Source organism: Saccopteryx bilineata, chromosome 8, assembly GCF_036850765.1.
Source record: "Saccopteryx bilineata isolate mSacBil1 chromosome 8, mSacBil1_pri_phased_curated, whole genome shotgun sequence".
Taxonomy (NCBI): Eukaryota; Metazoa; Chordata; class Mammalia; order Chiroptera; family Emballonuridae; genus Saccopteryx; species Saccopteryx bilineata.
The window spans coordinates 72,696,790-72,716,041 of NC_089497.1; the positions used below are offsets into that span (position 1 = coordinate 72,696,790).

General features: G+C 38.4%; 1 long non-coding RNA gene across 6 annotated transcripts in view; it reads right to left on the reverse strand.

The window, feature by feature from the left end:
- Positions 1-10,641: 10,641 nt before the first annotated feature.
- Positions 10,642-19,252, reverse strand: part of LOC136312017 (uncharacterized) — a 128,088-nt gene continuing 119,477 nt past the window's right edge. For 2 of the 6 annotated variants that reach the window (XR_010726867.1, XR_010726868.1), the window contains exon 6: positions 10,642-13,567. This is a non-coding gene — a long non-coding RNA (uncharacterized lncRNA). Of the gene's footprint in view, positions 13,568-15,506; positions 16,642-18,413; positions 18,967-19,252 lie in introns of those variants that run through there. The other 4 variants (XR_010726870.1, XR_010726872.1, XR_010726869.1 and 1 more) reach the window with 4 other exon arrangements.

Genomic DNA, 19,252 nt, shown 5'->3' on the forward strand with positions numbered 1-19,252 from the left:
AATTTTAAATATCCAGAGCTTAACTTGTTCGTATAAGAAGAACAATCAACTACCATTTTTCCACTTGACAGTTTAGCAATTGGCTTTTGGTTTTTAATGATCTCTCCCCCGAGCCCTGCCAGGGAGCCGCTTCTAGGCTCCCCTGGCCAGTTCTGAACCACCACAACCAGGCCTGAAGAGTTCTGTTTCGTTTTGCCTTTCCTCTTTCTCCAGAGCAGGCTCCAGGGAAACGTGGTTGTGCAGATAGTCCTGTGGAGCTGATAACAGGCTGACGAATAAGACACGCAAACTGAGAGGCTTGTCAAGAGGAATGGGCCTTTCCAGTTCAGAGGTCTAATAATGCAGGTGAGTGAAGGGGTATGTCCAGGAAATGTTTAGGTAAATGAATTATTTATATTTAGGTTAATGTAAAGTGAAGGCTATTATGAACATGTCTATGACATTTTGCATTTACTTAATTGAACTTGGTATTCTTTGTTATTTCATGCCAGGATAAAAGCCTATCACAGTACAGTACAATTCAGAAAGTTACATCAACAATAAAGTGAATGCTAGGAGCATGAGCTTTGAACTCTTAATTCCATGAGACACTCCCTATGTACAGAGAATGTTAATAAGGATTTCTGATTCCACTTTGTCAACAAAAGACACCATACTAAAGTTTGCTTTCACGCATATTTAATTGGCTTTGTGGCAACATGGTTGATGAGATACATTAAAAATGTAAAAAAAATGGCCTGATCAGGCAGAGGCACAGTGGATGGAGTGTTGGCCTGAGACACAAAGAACCCAGGTTCAAAACCCCAAAGTGTGGGATCATAGATGTGACATCAAGGTTGCTGGCTTGAGCAAGGGGCCACTGTCTTGGCTGTAGCCCATCCCCCACCCCCACTCCACCCCACCCCCGTCAAGGCACATATAAGAAAGCAATCAATGAACAACCAAGATGCTGCAACAAAGAATTGATGCTTCTCATCTCTCTCCCTTCCTGTCTGTCTGTTTCTATCTGTGCCTCTCTCTGTCTCTCTCACTAAAAAAAAAAGTGAAAATATTTTGCCCTGGCTGGTTAGCTAGGTAGTTACAGCATACTCCCAATAAGCAAAGGTTGTAGGTTTTATCCCCAGTCGTGGCACATACAGAAATACATTGATGTTTCTGTCTCTCTTCCTCTCTTCCTCTCTCTCTCTAAAAATCAAGAGACATTTTTTTAAATGTGAAAGTTTTAACATTGCAGTTTTTGCCTATATAAGTTCCCTCACTCATTATTGATGCAGATGTGTTCTCAAGTTTTACATTTTATGATATCCCAATATTTATATTAATGCCATAAATCTCTTTAGCCACTTCTAAGTACATCTGAAGGACTAGTTAGTTGGTTTGTAGATATTATTAATCAAAGTCCCTATTTTATTTTAACTGAGTTTAAGACAATGAAACAAAAAAAATTGTGAAAGCAAACAAAAAGCCGAAAAGAACATTAGAACAATGCATTTTATTTTGAAGGGCAGAGAAAAATCATGGGTAATTCAGGCCAGTTGATTCTAGAGAACTCCAGCTATCAGAATGACGTTGTTGGGAGCAGCCACTCAATGGTCCTGGCCATTACATGTCAATCTGTCAAACCAACAAACAAAACGCCACAGGCTCTAGCACAAATGGCATATGACAAATGCAGATGTGCTTCTCAAAAGAATCCTTTGGTTTTTAAACACCTGCAAGAATTCCAAAACAACTGGCATGCCTTCTACTCTGTGTAGCCACTCTCCTGACCCCGAGTTCCAAACAGGAAAGGAAGAATGCCTAGAATGTACAGTACTCCATTCCGGTATGGAAGAGCAGTAGGGGCTGATGAGGAACAGGTAGAGTGTTGATATCACAATGCCACGCACCTGCTTTGAATGTAAAAAGGAAGAGTTTGTGACAGAAACTGAAGCATTTTTTCATCTTCTTAAGCAGTTGTGAGCAAATTCAAGTGTGTTTCCCTTTCATTCAGTTTACCCATCCTGAATTAAAAGAGCCTATTGAGAGTTTTTAAATTATTTTCTCCAACAGGTATATCGTCTTCTTTTCACAATATAATTGTTTTCCACATTTTGGTTTGGACAGATGAATGATTTGCAGTATTGTTGCAAAGTAGTGTTTCTTAGATACTTAATAGTCAAAAAATAAGATTTAGTTTATACTTTTTTGTTTGTTTGTTTTTTAGTGAGAGGGAGAGAGTGAGTGGACAGACAGGGACAGACAGACAAGAAGAGAGATGAGAAGCATCAATTCTCTGTTGAGGCACCTTAGTTGTTCATTGATTGCTTTCTCATACGTGCCTTGATGGGGGGGGGACGATCCAGTAGAGCAAGTGACCCCTAGCTCAAGCCAATAATCTTGGGCTCAAGTCAGCGACCTTGGGCCTCAAGTCAGTGACCATGGGGTCATGTCTATGATCCCATCCTCAAGCCAATAAACTGGCACTCAAGCTGGTGACCCAGTGCTCAAGCCAGATGAGCCCACACTCAAGCCGGCGACCTCGGGGTTTTGAACCTGGGTCCTCTACATCCCAGGCTAATGCTCTATCCACTGCACCACTGCCTGGTCAGGCTAATTTATACTTTTAATTTTAAAAAGAAAAGCATCCCCTCAAAATACCTTTCTCTTGATGAACACCTTTATGTCTAGAAAATATATTACAAAAGAGACACCATTCATTCCTAGGGAATATTCCCACTGTGAATTTTAGCTGGAATCTTTTGAAGTGCCATCCTTATAAAACCAGTACTATGAAACAATGGCTAGCATAAATTAAGGTTAATAGTCGAGAAAAATGTCACTTTAACCCAGCAATTTTGTTTGGCAGTCATTTGATAGTACTGTATTTCCCATGTATAAGATGTACCTTAATTTTGGGGCCTGAAATTTTGGAAAAAAAAAGTATTACATAAAGTTATTGAACTCAAGTTTTATTCATCATAAAATTCATACAACTCCTCATCACTGTCAAAACTCCCATCCATTAGCTTGTCATCTGTGTCTGATGACGAATCACTGTCTTCATCTATTGCCTCATCCTCAGCTCCATCTTTGGTGTTTGAAACGCCACCCTTCTACAACCACTGTATAAAATGCACCCAGTTTTTAGACCCCAAATTTTTTGGAAAATTGTGCATCTTATACTTGGGGAAATATGGTACTTTTTCATCTCTTTCTTAATAGCAATGTCTTATTTTATATGTATTATATATGTAAAATATATTTATAAAATATGTATGCATATATATAGAGATATGTATGTGTATATGAGTGTATACATACACACACATATATACATACATACATACACATACATAGTTACCAAATAGAATCTTTTTGGGTTAGTAGTCAAACTATAAATATAGATAGGCCACTACTATGTTATCAGAAAGAATGTCAGCAAGAGCAGGCTGCCCAGTAGCAAATTACAAAGTTTTGGCTCCCAAGAATGAGATGCCTTGTTTGCTCTTGCACACTGCAGCTGCCACCCCTCCTCACCCCCCCTTTTTGGTGGTTTATTACACACAAGCTACTAATGAATGGGAGCCGCTGTTTTACAGTACACCACACTTACAGGACTTATCTCTAGGCCTACCACAGATTTGACTGATCAACAGCAGGGCACTGCCATCATAATTCTTCCTAGAAACAGGAGTATAAAAAGGGGTTTGTTGGAGGTTGGCTGGGTCTGCAGAGAATCCTGCCCGCAGGGCTTGCCGATGCCATCACTAGCTGTTATAGTCTTTGGCCTAATAAGGTACAGAAACAAAGATTGTTCACTTATTCAAGAAGACTAAAGCACCAGAATGATGGAAAGTAGAGGCAGTAGGGCACACATCCAAGTGGGATTAAGGCCACAAGTGCAACTTTATAGGGCTGTCTGGGTGGCAGAATAAAGATCTGCAGCTGAAAATCCAGTTCAAACATAATTTATTATATGTCATTCATAGTTAAAGGTGGCTGTCATTAGGAGTTAAATTGTCGCATTGTGTCCCATTGATTTTGATAAGTATTTTTATAAACATCTTATGTGTTACCATAACTCAGAAACAGAGGCAGAAGGTAAACAACCTGATAAATAAACTGACTTAGTACTATCTAAGAAATTTGTCTGGAAAATGCCATGGTGATTCATTGTTTTCTGTCCTCTGCTTTAAAGTTACATAATGTCCTGAATGTATTTGTCTCATTGCAGTGCAGTTTTACAGTTTGCATCTCCCATGCTTTGACAAACATTCAGATAAACATCAACCAAATGAACATGCCTATTTCCCAGCAAAACAAATACACAGACTCTGTTTTACCTCAGAGGAAATTTCAACTTGGAGAAGTCATTTGCCCCAGTCCTAAAGTCATTGAATGATCTAGCTGAGAATAAAATGCCTTCCCAACACTGGGAGTATAGCAAGACTAGCAACAACAAATATATTATGATATTAAAACCTTCCCCCTCTGTTCTTTGATTCCAAATAATGCTGAAATTAGAAACACGGGTTATTAAAAAGGTATTTCCACAATGAGCCCTGTACATTTTGAAGTCATTTTACAATAGTCTCTTGGCTGAAAGAGAAAGAACTATATTTGGCTGAAGCTTTCACTGTATACAAAAGAATTACATATTTTGAGTTCACAATAACTTAACGTCTGTTTAATTGGCTTTTATATATTTGTAGCTCATGAAGTTTTGATTATCTTAATACTATTTAATAGAGTGGAACAGGGTTAGAGAGTGTGTGTTAGGGGAGTATAAATATCAATCTGAATAGGGCCTGATCATAGTTAATCAAAGGTGTACCATCTGGGAAGACCAAATGTCAATTGTGGTAGTTTTTCTTTTTTTTCTTTTTTTTTTTTTTAAATTTTTTTTTTTTTAATTCATTTTAGAGAGGAGAGGGAGAGACAGAGAGAGAGAGAGGAGAGACAGAGGGGGGGGGAAGAAGCTGGAAGTATCAACTCCCATATGTGCCTTGACCAGGCAAGCCCAGGGTTTCGAACCGGCAACCTCAGCATTTCCAGGTCGACGCTTTATCCACTGCGCCACCACAGGTCAGGCAATTGTGGTAGTTTTTCAAATAAAATTCCCTCATATAGCCAAATAGCAAGTCATTCTATTTTTCCTCCTACCACTGTTTTATTTATCCTGATTTCAAACCACTTAAGCATTTAAGATTAGTGTCATAATTTAAATATCCTCTTTAATACCTAGGCCAGTGCCAGGCTTATTATTTTACTTCCACTTTGAGAATAGGCCTTTGTATCTCTTGACAGATGTCCCCTTTAGAAACACATAGACGCCCTGGCCAGTTGGCTCAGTGGTAGAGCGTCGGCCTGGCGTGCAGAAGTCCCGGGTTCGATTCGGCCAGGGCACACAGGAGAAGCGCCCATCTGCTTCTCCACCCCTCCCCCGCTCCTTCCTCTCTGTCTCTCTCTTCCCCTCCCGCAGCCGAGGTTCCATTGGAGCAAAGATGGCCCGGGCGCTGGGGATGGCTCCTTGGCCTCTGCCCCAGGCGCTAGAGTGGCTCTGGTCGTGGCAGAGCGACCCCCCGGAGGGGCAGAGCATCGCCCCCTGGTGGGCAGAGCGTCGCCCCTGGTGGGCGTGCCGGGTGGATCCCGGTCGGGCGCATGCGGGAGTCTGTCTGACTGTCTATCCCCGTTTCCAGCTTCAGAAAAATACAAAAGAAAAAAAAAAAAAAGAAGCACATAGACATGTGGTTTCCCGATGCTTATTTCAGAAAGCAGAAAAGTCTTCTTGTAACATGTGACATAAAGACCACTGTATTTGTAAAGCAATTCTACATCAAATGGGAGAATTTGAGGTAGGACAGTGTGTTACACTAGTTCTCCGAACTCCTACTTATTAGCTATATGACCTCGTGTGCAATTCATTAAACTCATCTGAGTTTCATTTGATCATTTATCAAAAGGGGATATATACATGTCTGTCCCTTCTGCAGGCCTTGTTTTATAATCAAGGATAAGCTATTAGCAGTTGTTTTGAAGCAGAAATGCCTGGAAATAGCCTGGATGGCCAACCGGAATGGTTAAAGAAATTCTGACCCAACTTGACTATGGGATACGGTGCAGCAGTTACACAGGGACATAGGTCTTTCTGTGTTATAAGTACATTCTCCCAGACACAGTACAGAATGAAGAATTAGATACAGTAAAATCTCATTAGTTTTTTTTAAAGTATATACATATATTCATAATAAGAATAGTTAACCCTTGTAAAATGTTTACTCTGTGCTATGTGCCAAGAACTGCTCTAAGCCCCTCACTCAACCTAATGAGATAGTACTATGTTGTCCCCACGTTCATAGATGAGGATGTAGTAAGAGGTAGAGGCTGGGACTCAGACTTTGTCTGGATTCAAAGTCTATGTTCTTAACTATTTATCTATCATTATCTATCTATCATCTATCTATCTAGCTAGCTAGCTATCATCTATCTATCAATCAATCTATCTACTTACTTACCTAATCTATCTACCTATCTTCCCATCCACCAATACATCTCTTTTTATCTGAGATCTAGAAGGATTCAGACTTCTGAGGAAGTGACAAAGAGCACTTTCTGCTTTTATTCTACACATCACTTTCAAGTTAGCCTCTATAAACTTTTGTATTGTTTGCAGTGCCACAGTCAGGTTTAGAACTTTGGCACTGGGGATATCTGATATCCAGCTGCAGGAGTTACAAAGGAAAAGCTTTATAAACAAGTCGTCTTTAAGTTGGTACTGAAAGCAATGTCAATAATTTACTTTGGGTGGGGCCTTAAATACGAATGTTGTTCATATGATTGAGGGCAGGGGGCATGACATCTTTACATCTTTTCCATTTAATTTGAACACTTTTTTCTTTCAGTAGCACCTACAATATCCCCATGAGCACTCAAAACTTTTATTTACTAATGGAAAGAAATCTATAATTAAAAGACTTCTATTAGGGCAGGATTATAGTTTGAGGCTATGTGATTGAACAAAGGTAAATTGAAATTAAATATATGGTTCTAGACAATTAACCAGTGTTTTATCCAATGTGCTTAACCAGCCATAGATTAGAATGAGTGTTTCTTTTACCCTTGCAAACACTTGCATGCATTTCCATTATTTGCTCATATTTCATTCCAATTTGTGTTCAATACATTTCAACCCATTTCCCCCCTAATATATTTCTTGGGCCTGGATTTAAGATCTAAGATCTAGGATTTATTATCCACTAGACCTGAGGTTTCATATTAGGAAGATTAACGCTTATAACAAACATTCTATTCCTGGACTCTTGTGCTTTACATTGACAAAAACATTTGTATTTGTTTACTATTTTGATTATTATAGGATGACGCCGGTGTTGCTAGAATTTACTTAGTGTGCCTTTATTTCTTGCTTATTTTACCTTTTAGTGTCTTTTTATCAAAAATTCTGAGGTAGTTCATATAATTGGCCGATACTTCCTGATTTAAAGATATTTCTGTGGGCTTTAAATATATTTAAATATAGTTCTACATTTTCATTCACTTGCATAAGCATGAATTTAGAAGCATAATTAAAAGTGAAGTTTTTCTTCTCTTAAATTGAAGTATCGTTCTCTTTTTTTCTTTTTGTGGCAGAGGTAGAATCAGAGAGAGGGACAGATAGAAACAGACAGACAGGAAGGGAGAGAGATGAGAAACATCAATTCTTCGTTGCAGCTCCTTAGTTGTTCATTGATTGATTTCTCATATGTGCCTTGACCAGGGGGCTACAGCAGACAAAGTGGCCCCTTGCTCGAGCCAGCGACCTTGAGCTCAAGCTGGTGAGCCTTGCCCAAACCAGATGAGCCCGCGCTCAAGCTGGTAACCTCGGGGTCTCGAACCTGGGTCCTCCGCATCCCAGTCCAACACTCTATCCACTGAGCAACCGCCTGGTCAGGCTGAAGTATCATTTTCTTAAAAGTACATTTTTAAGATGCAGTTTTTAGTTGTAACTTTATAATGGAACTATATGAGCAAGGGATATGCACAAAATAATCCATGAATGATCTTTGAAAAGAATGACTGATTTTTCTTAAGACTTCATTTTAATATTTGAAATACTGTGTCATGAATATGATAGATATCCAGATGACAATACTGAGAAACACAGAGGTACTTAGATACAGTAATAATTTAGTGTTAGAAACACTAACTAGCTTATACTTCTCTTCATTGAATTTTAATTACCTTAAAAAGAAGTATTTTTATTACTAGTGAAATGTTTTTATGACACTTATGATGACAGTATTTCCTATATAAATAAAGCTGTAGAATGGCCTGTTTAAGCAGATATTAGGCCTCATTTTGTTTTATTCTAGAAACTTTCTTTTCAATCCATTGAATAATTTTCTGTGGTACACTGTGCAGTCTCACTTTTCCACCTTTCCTCTCCACCTGGAATACGACTCCATATCTATTACAGCCCTATTAATTCTTCAAATCCTACCTCCTCCAATAAGCTTCTCCAGGCTGTTCCGTATATTTGTGTTCATATTGTTCATACCTTTACCATGGCTTACTCTGAGGAGATACTTGTGTACATGCTAATTTCTCTTTCCTCGGGAGCTGGGCCCAAATCTTGAGCCTTTTTGTGGTCTTTTTTTTTTTTTTTGCATTTTTCTGAAGCTGGAAACAGGGAGAGACAGTCAGACAGACTCCCGCATGGGCCCGACCGGGATCCACCCGGCATGCCCACCAGGGGGCGACGCTCTGCCCACCAGGGGGCGATGCTCTGCCCATCCTGGGCGTCGCCATGTTGCGACCCTCCTGGGTGTCGCCATGTTGCGACCAGAGCCACTCTAGCGCCTGGGGCAGAGGCCACAGAGCCATCCCCAGCGCCCGGGCCATCTTTGCTCCAATGGAGCCTTGGCTGCGGGAGGGGAAGAGAGAGACAGAGAGGAAGGCGCGGCGGAGGGGTGGAGAAGCAAATGGGCGCTTCTCCTATGTGCCCTGGCCGGAAATCGAACCTGGGTCCTCCGCACGCTAGGCCGACGCTCTACCGCTGAGCCAACCGGCCAGGGCCTTTTTGTGTGTTTTAATTCCAGTTCTCATAAGACTCAGCACAAAATTCCACAATGTCAGAGATTTAGTCTTTCTGTCTTTGTACAAGTTGGAGGACTGCCTCATATCTATTGTAGAGGTAGTCAAGTGTGCTCATTTGATGAATAGCAGGCAGTTAACAATACTCAACACAAACAGGATGACTTTCGGTTTCTCTAGTAAATTAAGTTCAATAATCATGAATTATACTTATCAACACAAATTATACCAGATATATTTATAATATCAAGAGATAAGAAAAAAATCTAATACTGTAGAAACTAGCAGCCAAATAGTTGGCTAAATTTTTCACTGTGCATTCTGATTTTCTTTTCTTTCCTCCTCTTTTCTTTCTTTTTTGTGACAGAGACAGAGAGAGACACACAGAGAGAGGGACAGATAGGGACAGACAGGAAGGGAGAGAGATGAGAAGCATTAATTCTTCATTGCAGCACCTTGGTTGTTCATCAATTGCTTTCTCATATGTGCCTTGATGAGGCAGGGGCTTCAGCAGAACAAGTGACCCCTTACTCAAAACAGTGACCTTGGGTTTCAAGCTAGTGACCATGGGGTCATGTCTTATGATCCCACACTCAAGCCAGCAAACCTGCACTCAATCTGGTGAGCCCACGCTCAAATCAGATGAGCTTTCGAACCTGGGTCCTCTGCCTCCCAGTCCAGTACTCTATCTACTGCGCCACCGCTTGGTCAGGCTGCATTGTGATTTTCTAAATTGACGCAGAAATACACTTTTCCTTTCAGAAGAATACAGAATATTTATATGCCTGGTTGACTTGTTTAAAAACATCATTAAGAAATTATTCTACCATTTAAGATATAATCTTATTTTGCAAAAATTATATTAATCTGTTCATACTAATAATACATTCAGGAAAGAGAGTAAGAGAGAGAGAGCGAAAGAGAAAGAGAGAGAACAAACACATCTTTGATACAACAATATATTGTACAGGATGACTTAAAAGAAAAATGAAGAATTGCTGATCTTTATTTATGCTTTTCAATGTTAGCATGATGCTTCTACATACTTACATACAAATCAAATGTAGCACTTTGACAGTATTTCTTTTCGAATTTCTGAAATAATTTCTCTTCTTCCTCCTCTTCCTCTTCTTCTTTTGAAACTTATGAAGTTTACATGAAAAATAATAGCTTAAATGACTTATAAAGACAATAAGAGAGAAATTGCCAGAATCTATTACATTAAAAGTTGAACTCTCAGCATGACTAGGTGGTGGCACAGTGTATATAGAGCATTGGACTGGGACATGGAGGACCCAGGTTCAGAACCCCGAGGTTGCCAGCTTAAGTGTGGGCTCATCTCCTTTGAGCAAGGCTCACCAGCTTGAGCCCAAGGTTGCTGGCTTGAGCAAGGGGTCACTTGCTCTGCTGTAAACCCCTGGTCAAGGCACATATGAGAAATCATTTAATGAACAACTAAGGTACTGCAACAAAGAATTGATGCTTCTCATCTCTCTCCTTTCCTGTCTCTCTGTCCCTATCTGCCCCTCTCTCTGTCTCTGTCACAAAAAAAAAAAAAAAAAAAAAAAAAAAAGAAAAAAAAAAGTTGACCTCTCAGGATTGGATTTTGGTTGTCAAGAAGTCTTGATATTATACTTGAGGGTTCTCTGACTTGTTGTAAGTTTAACTGAAGTGAGTGTTCTATTGTGTATAGCATATCAGTTGTGCATAATATATTGCATTAGACAAGATGCTCTACATTTTAAAAGAAAACTACCTAAAAACTCAGGAAGGAGGGAAGGAAAAAGGAGAGAAGGAGAGAGGGAGGGAGGAGAGAGAAGAAAAGAAGAAAGAACAGAAAGGAAGGAAGGAAGAGAGGCAGGGAGGAAACTGTGGCAGCTGTTAAAAACACACAGGAACAAAATGAATGAGGTTGGTAATAAAAAAAGAAACTTAAAGATTTCAAAAAGCATCTAAACAAATATAACAATGTTAATGTAAATCCTTATTTTTATATTTTCTTAATTTGCAAATTAGTAGAGAAGAGATGAGAAATGTGAATTTTAGGGTTTGATTATTTATATTGAAACCAATCAACAACAATCTCAGTCTAATACCACATTGTAACTGAAAAACCTTAGCACTGAAATGGTTCTATGTCATTATCAATACAACCTCATAAATGCAACGTCCAACCAGAGCAGCTGATTTCCTTTTCTGGATGCTTTCATTTTTAAAAAACTTGACCTCATTTGTCTGGCTGCCAGCATAATTCAGGAGCAAAAGCCTTAATTTAAGTATATATAAAATGACTAATTTAATTGTATACTATTTAAAATAAAAAAAACCAACTTAGAATTTCCACATTAACACCGGCACTACCAATATTATATAATTAAAACAATATAATAAAAAACCAAAGAATCACATGGTGATATCCTTTTATATTTCTTGATTTCTGTATGTTTACATAGATTACATCAATATCAGGTTAACTAAACCTTTCACTTATTGTTTCTAGAGTATTTTGTAAACTTTATTTTAACATGAAGAATAAAAACCCAAAAGCAGTCTTATACAACTTTGTTCATGCAGACTTGCTAAGATGTTAAAAGATACCTGAAAACTAGCAGGGCCAGGGCTGGGGAGTGAGGTGGCTAGGAAGATATTGCTAAATTGTACAAACCTTCAACTAGATGAGTAAGGTCTGAGGATCCAAGTTAAAACATGGTGACTATAGTTGATAATACTGTTTTAAATAATTAAAATTTGTTGAGAGTTGAACTTAAATGTTCTCACATACTCACAAAAAAGATAAATATGTGAGGTGATGGATATTAACTAGATGGGAGAAGTCCTTTCATAGTGTGTACATGTATCAAATCATCATGATGTACATTTTAAATATTTATTTTATTGGCCAATTATACCTCAATATAGCTGGAAAAAAAACACTAGAAGGAAACTCATTTATAGCACTCTGTAACAATCACTTTCATGTTCTCAAATAATTACTTAACATGCAGAACCTGTTTCTACAGGCTTATTTATTGTTATATTTTATTTTGAAATATATAGTCTATAGTTTTTATGTACATTAAAAAAGTCTCAGGTAGTTATTTAATGTATATAGGGCTGCCCATGTTTAACTTTTAGAAATTAAGACCTTTATCTAGAAAATACCATCAAAATATATATATACACAAAGGAAAACAATAGTTAGCATATTCACTTTTAAGTGAATAGAATTTTTCAGTCATGCCTTTTAACTTTTTTTTTTAATCTGTAAAACATAAAGACTTTTGCTTTTTAACACAAAATCTCCCTTTTCAGGGATGTAGAACACAAAAAAATAATTAAAGAGCTTATTGCTACAGGTTAATCACTTGAAATAGAAACTTTATAACATCTGAGTTGGAATTCCAGTTCTTCTATTTATCGGCCAGATCACAATATGCAAATCACTCAGCTTCCTCATTGGTAGAATGGGATTAATAATATTTGTTTATTTCATAACATAATTCTGAGGATCAAACAAAATTATGAGCTGAGAAGTGCTTTGTAAACTATAGAGTATTACACAAATTTAAGATTTTTTTTTGAATAATAATTTTATCTAATTGAGAAATTATGATTTATGTAAGATATCATCCCTAAGAAGGAGTTTGATGTCTAAGCACAAGTACCACTTTGGAACCATGTATTTAACCAATAGGAAGCAGAGTGTCACTCTGGTAACCCTGTGACAGATTAAGAACGTGAAAGAAAACGATCTACAGTTAGAGCCATGCTGTAGTAGGTGGACAGTGTAATCGCGAGGGCAACTCTTAATACAAAGAAAGTGGAAACATGAGTCTGAAGTGGGGGAAATATCATCAAAGGTACTCTTTATCAAGAGTGAAACTTTGAAATCCATCTATTTAAGATTAATCACTATTCTTTCAGTTAAGCTGTTGTCATCTCTAACTTTCCCTGAGTAGAAAATAATCTACACTTCCAACTAAGTTATTCATGGTCCAATTTGTTCTCAGAATACTATAATAGGCTTTGAGAAGATAAGTTTTATAATAGGGATTTAACATAGTGAGAAGCCAAGACACAAGCCTTCAAACACAAAGAGTATATATATACATAAACTGCTTTGTCCCTTCTCTCTCTGCTTCTACTCTTCCTTGCCCCCTCTCCCAAAAGGACACTCGCCCCTACTTAAAATCTAATTTTTACAAAGGATTCAGATAAAAATGCCATCTCAACAACTTCATAATAAAATTTGTTTAGCTATTGCACTGTTGCTTTGAACCATTTTTCAACAGCGCCGGGAAAAGGTGAAAACTTTGAGTAAAGTACCACTGGAAGAAGGAATGCCGTGAAGGGTTTTAAGAAAGCGAAACATTCAAAATCTTCCCTCTTGGCAGTTCAGTCTTGCTTGATGACCACATTTACATACTGAGCTCACAGGCTAGAACTCTCAAAGAGAACTCTTTCCTGGAGAAAATAAAGCATTCAGGGTGGCATCCTGAAAAAAAAAACAAAAAACAAAAAAACAAAGAAAGAAAGAAGAAAGAAAAAAAGTCACTGATGACTTATCTACATTATTTTTTATTTTCCAAGTTAATTCAGAGACACTATTAACTTCCTGTTTTCTCTATACAAGATCTAACTTTCTATCTTTACAATTTTTATCTCATTTGTATCCAAATGAATACATTGGCTATTTGTTCTACAAAGTAGCAAGGTCCTTGTAATGCAGCACAAGTTTATTTTCATTCCAGACTTTTTTTAAGGTGCTTTGTTTTCCCATTATAAACATTTTAAGACACACACACACAATTTAGTATTTAAAATATTAGAAAATCCCTTAATGTATTTTAAGAACTAGCTTCCTTTTTCTGTACATGTTATATCCCTGTTGTACCTGTTTTATTGCAAGCCGGGCTATTTATTTGCATATTTGTAACTAAGTATATAAAAAGATAAAGATGTATGGGTTTACTGAGTATATTCAAAACTATTCTTTGATTTAAAAGTCTTACAAATCAATAAGATTTCTGTAACAAATACACATTTTAAACTTTTTTCTATAAAAGATAATTTTGTTAAATTGTTTTTTAATGTGCTTTTAATGATTTCTAGGACTCACACCTCCCTACTTGCTTTCCAAACTGTTTATACTGTCCCCAATAACACTCAGTGGAAAGCTGTCATTCCTGGCTAAATCCTTACTTAGGGTGGATGCTATGCCTCCGTGAGACAGGGTCAGGAGGTCAAAATCGATTCTGGAGGCCACCTGGAGAGTCCAGGCCATGAACTGACTCAAAAAATTTATATCAGAGCCGAAATAGTCCACCTCCCAGGGTCAGAGCTGGCCTGACACTCCAACCACAGGCTGGGGCATGCTAGACCGCGCTCAGAGAGAGGCCAGAGTTGTTGACCCTGCTAGCTGACCTCTTCAAACTTCAGGAGAATTTTTTTGGCAGTTACCACGGTGACTGGGTACTCTAAAAGCTTATCCTTCTTACTGAAAGGAGGAAAAAAAATTAGGAAAAAATATGTTAAAACCCATCTTGCAGAAATGCCCATCACAGTTAAAGTTAAAAAATAAATAAATAAATAATTGAGGGAGCTTTAAATTGTCTATTTCTTTGATATGAATTTCCACTTCTATCCTAAAGAAGCTGGAATTGGTAAGGTGCTTCGAACAGCAAGATTTCACATTTGCAACAGACACAGCTATTTGTTTTTCAACCAATAGCTGACAACAATCTGGATGATGTATTAAAATACTTTTTAAACAATCTAATTTACTTGGAAATTCTAATATCTCTCTGCTTTTCCTTGAGAATAATCAGCTTTTAACTAAGATCCATTATAAATACTAATCTATTAGGGAAATAAACTGTAACTAAATAATCATTTTTGCATCAGAAACATATTCATAATCTTTTTCCCGAAGAGAAAAGAATCTGTTTTTGCTTGACTTGAAATAATAAAATTAGAAGAAAAGCAAAAGGTTATTACCATTACACATTTTATCTTTTACCAAATGACTGAAGAAAAAATAATGCATAAATTAAAAATAACATACTAAAAATACTCCATATTTAACAAAAGAATACCAGGAGGAAAAAAAACACAATGTGTACTTTATTTTAGTGCAATACACATTGAAGCTAAAATACCTAGCTATTGAATGTGTTTTTTTATATTAATACCAAATGCTATCTTGTCCTAAAGTTCCACAACAATGAAAATACTTATGATTTAAAATTTAATTCTCTATGGTATAAACCTATGCACATTATAAACCTTATCAGTTTTTTGTTTTCTTTTCTTTTTGGTGACAGATTATGATACAAAATACTTTGAAATGGCTTCTATATGTAACTTGAAATTAGACAAGAATTGTAATAATTTAGAGGTTTAGTATTCTTTAATCATAGTAAAAATTGTTTTAAAAAAATACCTGTGTACTGCACAATGACTTTTTATAAAGTAAAATCATTGACTTTTAGTGTCACTGTTGCTCTGGCCCTTCTTCAATTTTCTCATGCAAGTCTTGAAAAGACCTCTTCTAGAATTTGGGTGGTGAGTGTGGTGTGTGAGAGAGAGAGAGATTGAGAGATAGAGAGAGAGGGAGAGTGAGAGAGGGAGGGAGGGAGAGAATCCAGAAGTTCATGAGCACTACAAATGATCAAGCATTGGTGAGGGGAGGCTGGATTTGCATTATAAAAAGCAGTGGCTATATAACAAAACAATGTCTTTGACCTAAAATATCATTTCTCATCTTGACTCTAAGCCAAGAAAAAAAAAAGATGAATTACAGAAATGTAGTAACTGACATTCTAAAAATGAATACTGAAATTTCAGAGGAATATTTTGACTTAATCTTGAATGTTCATTTTGCTTTGACCTATTTTCACTGTTTTGTAACCACCACTACATTCCCAGAACAGAATGGACATAATACCCAGGATCTATTAATTAACCTTAAAACAAAATATCATATAATTCAGGATATAATTTCCTTTCTTGTCTTGTGTTCAAAACAGCCAGTGGAAGGGAAGATCAGAGATAGAGTATGAGATGATTTTGCCATGTGATCCAACTGTACTTTGCTAAAGCATGCGAGTCTTTCAGTTAAACAGTGTGGTCCCTGCCTTTACAGAGTGGGCCAGCAGGTTGGTGAGTCACTGCACTGTGATGCCAGCTTATTCTCTAGGAGGAACTCAGACTGTCCTTCTCAGCCGGGAACTCTTGGCAAGCTTCCTTAAAGACCTGGCTGGTGGCTGGCAAAGCCTGAGGAACTCTCCAACAGGAAATGAGGTACTCCTTAGGTTTTGAAAAGAGATGACAGAAGTCTTAAAATGAGGCAAGCCAGACCAGAATCTCCTAAACCACAAGCCTTATCTTGAGTGAAACATTATGTCTAAATTGGATCTGGAGTTAAAGTTTAAGACAATGGTTCATTTATACGCAAGAACACAAGGCCAAGTCTCTTGGTTTGGTTTCCTCTAGTTGAATTTAGGCTCTTTCCCAGGAAAAGACCAGAAAACTGTTGTCAGGCTTCTGCATAAACTTTTACTGAAGGGACTGGAAAAGAAAGAGATATTTTATTCAGTAACTCATAGATCTAGATCTCTTATGTTGAAAATTCACAAATATGTGACAAAACTACAGGATTTAGGGACTGAAGGGGCCCTAGGAGATTATCCTGTTCTGTGTCCTTCCATGTGGGAAATCTGAAGCCCAGAAACAAACTGCCTCACATTCACACTATTAATTATATGCCTCAACTGGAGCCTAGATCCTGCTTGGCATTTCTAGCCCAGTGTTCTCCACTACAACATGAGGCCCTTCTCTCTGGGGCAAAGAAATTATATGTCCACCACACTGGTAGACATATACAAGACCTTGGAGACAGTTATCCTGGGACCACGGGATACAACGACTGTAAAACTCATTCAAGTTACAATTCCAGGAAACAACTTGAGGTACCATCCAAGCAGAAACTCCCTCAAGTCAGGCAGTGAAACAGTAAAATACTATGTGTTGCAGAAGCTTCAAAATTCGCAGGCACTTATGGCTGAGGGTAACAAGGGTGTGTTAATATTGCTTCTGCAGCTAAATGATTTTTATTGACTTGTTATGGCTAATAAGCACTGATTGATTGTCTTTTAACCTGTGCAGAGTCTCTACTCTGCTGGGTTTGTAATTAAATACCGAGAAGCAGGTCTTTGGGTGATAGTCTATCTAGGTTTCCAGCAGATGAAAGAATCTGTCCAAATAATCACAAGTACAGGTTACGATGGCTGCCAGTCCAGGAAGGGCTGAATCTGGTCTTTCTTTAGCATTTCTCTAACTTATTTCAGTTTGAACTTGTATCTATTAGGATCAGTGGATCCTGAAAATGAAATAATAAAAAAGTCCTGTAGAAAAAAATGTGGAATGTATTGCCGATACCCCAAACTGCCACTTGTCAACTGCATTCAGCTGTAACATTTACTTTCTATATCATGTATTTTCAGTGTGGTCCCCAAATTCCCCTTCTAAATTGTGATGGCATTTGGGAGATCATAATTTAATTCTGAGAATTTGGCTCAGGAACTCAGAGGAAAAAATGAGTTAGAAATAAGAATCTAAAGGGAGGAGGGACCACGCCTCTAAAGGGAGGGTCCCTCTATGCTAAGGGACCAATGGTTTCATAGGAAAGGAGGCTGGTGTTTAGGAAGACACGTGATTAAGAGGTGAAGGTAATTGTAGTCAGGTAGTCCTTAACTCCCATCTAGAATTTCAAAGAAATGCTCTATCCTCTCCATAGATTCCAATGGATGTTAGTTAAGAGTGGCATTTTTGGTGGTAATCACATGTTAACATTTTGCAGCAGGGGATAGAAAACTACTCTGAGGCTGGTTCTGAAGAATGTTTGCATGGCAACTCGCGGTCAAAGCTCTGATGACACTTAGCTACCCACCCCACACAGTGGGTATGCATTCATTGTCCTTTCTCAGAACATGTTAGTGGTCTCCCTTTGACCCAGAAGCAGATTTCTTTCCCCAAAAGAGAGTTGTTAAAGGAAGCTTCTTGGCAGAAGGAAACTCTCTGATACACATTCTTTTTTTGGAATCAAGAAGGAGAGACCAGAGAGCTGAGCAGCAGACAAAAGTGAGGAAGGGTGAAATTAAACGTGAGAACTTCCTGCTCGGTTCTGAGCTCCACCGCCAGGACCAGAGAGGCTGTGCTCCAGGACAGCGTGGAGGAGAGAGGAGCTGGTTGCCCACCCCAGCTTCTCGGCTTGCCTTCAGACTTTCTCAGAGCTGTTCTCTCAGTCCCAGTAAACCCAGCACTCCCAGCTAAACACTTACCCACTGGAGGGCTCCTAGAAGGACACAGCCAGGGGCAACTTGACCAGCGCCTGCCTGCTGCCAAGTCATGGCCACTTGAAAAAAGGCTCTCCTTTGGCACTTTTCATAGGCTCCCCAGAAAATTGTTAAAGATGGAAGATTTGAAACTGAATGTTAATGATGGTCAGAAAAGAGGAGTGAGGCACAGCAGCTGCTCCAGCCCAGAGAAAGGCCAGCCTTTGGGCCCCCACACCCACCAGTCCAACAAGAGAAAGAGAAAAGGAGGAGCGAAGTTGGGAAGGTTTCGACATTAGAGTGGCAGTCCTGGCCCTGGGCATCTGAGAATCATAGACACCCACAATTACAAAAGAAAAGACAAAAACAAACAAAAACCCCAAAGCAACACTTCAAACTTCAGGGTCTCAGTCCCAGGTTCTTCAAATGAATTGTGGGCCCAAGAACACAAATTTTTGCAGAATGAAGGATACGGGGTGGGAGGGGAAATAGGGAAGCCCTGCCTCCTCCTGGCGTCTCACCCACTGGGAACAGCACAGCCGGAGTCTGGGCACTGAGTCTGTGGAGGACATGCCGAGAAGGCACGAGGTGTGTAGGAGAAAAAGCAGTTCTCCCCTGGGTCCCCAGGGCTTGTGTGGAGTAACTGCAGTTGAGGTAATGTTCCTTTTCCTTCCTCTGGGCCGTATCTAGATGAGAAGCCACAAAATAATACCATCTTCCTAAACTCAGGTACCCAAGAGTAAAACTTTAGGAAAAGTTACATATTGCCAATGACAAACTCTGACTGACAAATTGTCAAGAATCAAGCCTTCAACCTGCTGGGATGGCTTTCAGGCAATAAAGAA